The sequence below is a fragment of the Balearica regulorum genome, chromosome Z, assembly GCF_011004875.1.
Source record: "Balearica regulorum gibbericeps isolate bBalReg1 chromosome Z, bBalReg1.pri, whole genome shotgun sequence".
Taxonomy (NCBI): domain Eukaryota; kingdom Metazoa; phylum Chordata; class Aves; order Gruiformes; family Gruidae; genus Balearica; species Balearica regulorum.
This window is the reverse complement of record NC_046220.1, coordinates 23,198,361-23,202,416: the sequence shown is the minus strand read 5'-3', so window position 1 is coordinate 23,202,416 and position 4,056 is coordinate 23,198,361. Positions and strand designations below refer to the sequence as shown.

General features: G+C 45.7%; 1 pseudogene; it reads left to right on the top strand.

The window, feature by feature from the left end:
- The first annotated feature begins 1,299 nt into the window (after positions 1-1,299).
- On the top strand, positions 1,300-3,521 carry LOC142599505 (uncharacterized; annotated as a pseudogene).
- The last annotated feature ends 535 nt before the right edge of the window (positions 3,522-4,056 follow it).

Here is a 4,056-nt window from a genome sequence, read left to right as displayed (position 1 = left end):
TGTACCATTTTTTCCCTCAGCCATTTGTCTTCTAGGCTCAGGGAATTCTAATCTGTGTATCTTTTTGTCCTACAGGAACGATTCTGCAACACTGACCAACCATGCTACCCTTCACCGTACCTCTTCAAGTTCTGCAATAGCCCTCTGAAATTAAGACCTCTTTTCTGATATTTTTGAGATTAGATTAGATTTTGTAATTAGATGAAGCTGCGCAAAAGATCTGTATGGTGGCAGAATAGTATTTTCTGCTCTGTTCTTGATTTCTCCCCTAATACTTCTTAATGTTCTATTTGCCTTTTTGATTGCTGTTGCATATTGATCTTACGTTTACATGGAACTGCCCCAAATGGCTCTAAGCTTCTTCCTGAGATATAATGGCTATGTTACAGCCTATAATTGCATATGAATATCATTAAGACTCTCCCCTCTTCCCATGCACGGTACTTTGCATTGATTGATGCAGAATTTCACCCATCATTTTATTACTACTAAATCCACCTGAGATAGGGGTACCCATCTTCAATTCTTCTCAATTACTTTCTGCTCTGAAGAAATTCTATCAGTAGACTTCACTATTAAACTTTTCTTTTACTTTTCCTCTTCTAGATCATAAGAATATGCTAAATGGCAAAAACTTGGTACCAATCTATGTTCGATTCACAGGATGGCCTCCCTTCCTTCTGAAAAAGCATCTTCTTTCCTACCTCTGATTTCCTAGCTTCTATGTTGTTACCCTGTATGAGAGAATATTCCTTTCCATGTTTTTCTTAGTGTTTTGTGGGGTACTCTGACAAGGTTTTTGTAAACCTGTTGTTTGAAACCAATCCTCCCCTACATTTACATATTTGTGGATTTCCTCTGAGAACTCTAGCAGAACTGCGAGACATGAGCTTTCACAAAAGCCCTGTTAATTCTTAGTGTTATTTGTTATTTAATGTTTGCCTTAATGAAGGATGAAATATTCTAATTGAAGAGTATTAAATTTGTAGATGACATCAAGCTGTGAGAGGTGGCAGATTTGTAGAATGGGATTAGAATTTAAAATCAGCTCAAAAATGAAAATAGTCTGTGCAATTTAAAGCACAGATCAGGAACAAATTCAAAGCACCAGAATTAGGCAAAATGAAACCACTCCAGTAAAAAACAGGGAAACTCTAGACAACAACTCTTTAGAGGAAAAAACCCTGTGAACTGCAGTGGGTCTCAGACTAAGCACAGGTGTATTTGGTTTGCTTGGCAAGATTTTGGTAGTAGGTTTTGGCACTGGAGCAGATTCACCTGCAGCCCCTGGAGAAGACCATGGTGAGGTAGGTTGTCCCCCTGCGGCCCATGGAGGTTAATGGTGGAGCAGATATCCACCTGCAGCCTGTGAAGGACCCCATGCCTGAGCAGATGGAGGCACCTGAAGGAGGCTGTGACCCCATGGGGGACCCACACTGGAGCAGTCTGGTCCTGAAGTTCTGCACCCGGTGGAAGGCACCCACACTGGAGCCGTTGGTGAAGAACTGCAGCCCGTGGGAAGGACTCACATTGGAGAAGTTGGTGGAGGTCTGCACCCCGTGGGAGGGACCCCATGCTGGAGCAGGGGCAGCATGTGAGGAGTCCTCCCCTTGAGGAGGAAGGAGCGGCAGAGACAACGTGTGATGAACTGACCACAACCCCCATTCCCCGTCCCCCTGTGCTGATGGGGGGGGAGGAGGGAGAGAAATGGGGAGCCTGGGAAGAAGGGAGGGGTGGGGGGAGGGATTTTAACATTTGGTTTTATTTGTCATTACTTGACTCCGATTTGATTGGTAATAAATTAATTTCCCCAGGTCGAGTTTGTTTTGCCCATGACAGTAACTGATGAGTGATCTCTCCTTGTCCCTATTTCCACCCAGGAGCCTTTTGTTGTATTTTCTCTCCCGTGTCCAGCTGAGAGGGGTAGTGGTAGAGCAGCTTTGGGGGCACCTGGCCCCCGGTCAACGCACCACAACAAGTCAACCATGCCATGTGCTGTGAAAATGGAAACCACAACATGAGAAGTCACAGTAGCATTACAAATTCACCTGCTTTGTTCAGCACTGATGATGCATGGCTTGAAGACAGGAGGAGAAAAAGGAGGGGGAGGAAAAAAAGGAAGAGGAACAGGAAAAGGATGAGCAGGAGAAGGAAAAGGAAGAAAAAGAGGAGGAAGAACAGGAGGAAAGGAAGGAACAGGAGGAAGAACAGGAAAAACAGGAAGAGAAGGAGGGAAATAAGGAGAAGGTAAAGGAAGAGGAGGACGAGGAGGAAAAGGGAGAAGTAGGAGGAGGAGAAGGAACTGAAGAAGGAGGAACAAGACGAAGATGAACTGGAGAAACAGGAGAAGCAGGAGGAGGAGGAGAGGCAGAAACAGGAAGAAGACCAGGATAAGAGAGATAAAGAAGAAGAAAGAGGAGGAACAGGAGGAAGAATCAGAGCAGATAAAGGAGGAGATGCTAAAGAGGAGGAGTAGAAGGAGGAAGAGGAGGAAGGGAAGAAGAAACAGGAGAAAGGGGGACAGGAAGGAGGAACAAGATGACAATGGATGGGGAATGAGGAGGAAGAGGAGGGTGGGGACAAGGAGAAGGAGGAAGGATAGGAGAAGGAGGAAAATGAGGATTATGACGATGAGGAGGACCAGGTGGAAGTCAAGAACAGGAGGAGGAAGAAGAAAAGGAGGAAGAGGAGGAAGATGAAGAAGAGGAAAAGAATGGAGGATGAGGAGGAACAGGAGGAAGATGAGGAACAGGAGGAAGATGAAGAGGAGAAACAGGAGGAGCAGGAACAGGATGGAAAGCAGCAAGAGGAAGAAGAGGAGGAGGAGAAAAGGGAGAAGGATGACCATGAGAAGGAGGAAGAAGAGGTTGAACAGTAAAAGAATGCAGATGAGAGACGGGGGGGGAAAGGAAGAAGAATTGGAGCAACAACAACATGAGGATGAGGAAAAATAGAAGGAGAAGGAGGAGATGGAACATGAGGAAAGACAGGAACAAAAAGATATAGAGGAACAGAAGGAAGAAGAGGAAGAGAAAAAACAGGATCAAGAGGAGGAGGAGGAGAAGCAACAAGAAGAGGAAGAGGTGGAGGAAAAGGCAAAGGATAATGAAAAACAGAAGGAAGAAAAGAATGAGCAGGATGAAGAAGAGGAGGAGTAAGAAGAGGAGGAACATGAGGAAACGGAGGAACAGCAGGACAAACAGGAGGAGGATGATGATGAAAAACAAGAGTAGGAGGAGGATGAGATGAAGGAAGAAGAGGAGGAAGAGGAGGAGGAGCAGCATGAACAGGAGTAACAGGATGAGGAGGAGGATGACAAGAGGAAGAAACAGGAGCAATAGTAAGAGGAGGGAAAGGAGGAACAGGATGAAGAGCAACAGGAGGAGGAGGAAGAGGAACAGGAGGAGCAGGAGAATGAGAAGAAGGGAAAGGGTAAGTGTCAGGTTGTAGATGAACAAGAACAGCAACAGGAGGAGAAAGAGTAAGAGGAACAGGAGGAGGAAAAGGAGAAGGAGGAATAAGTTGATGAGAAAGAAGAGGGGAAGAGGAGGAACAAGAGAAACAGGAGGAGAACCAGAAGAAAGAATAGGAGTAGGAAGAGGAGCTAGAGAAGGAAGAGGAGAAAGGGTAAGGAGGAAGAGCAGCAGTAGCAGGAGGAGGAGGAGGAAAAAGAAGGGGAGAAGGAGGAACTGCAGGAACAGAAATGGAAAAAGGAAAAGGAGGAGGAATAGGAAGACATGGGGGAACAGGAGGAACAGAAGGATGTGAAACAAGAGGAGAAGAGACAGAAGGAATAGGCAAAGAAGGAGGAGGAGGAACAAGAGAAACCAAAGAATAAGAAGATTAGGAGAAGGAGAAGAAGGAACAGGAGAAGGAGAAAGAGGAGGAACAAAAGGGGGAGGAGGGGAATGAGGAAAAAGAACAGGAAGAAGAGGTGGCAGAGGATGAAAAGGAGGAACAGGAGGAAGAGGTGGTGGAACAGAAGGAACAGAAAGAATGGGAGAAGAGACACTACCCACCTGGAGGTATATTCAGCCATGGGTGGGCCACCATCAC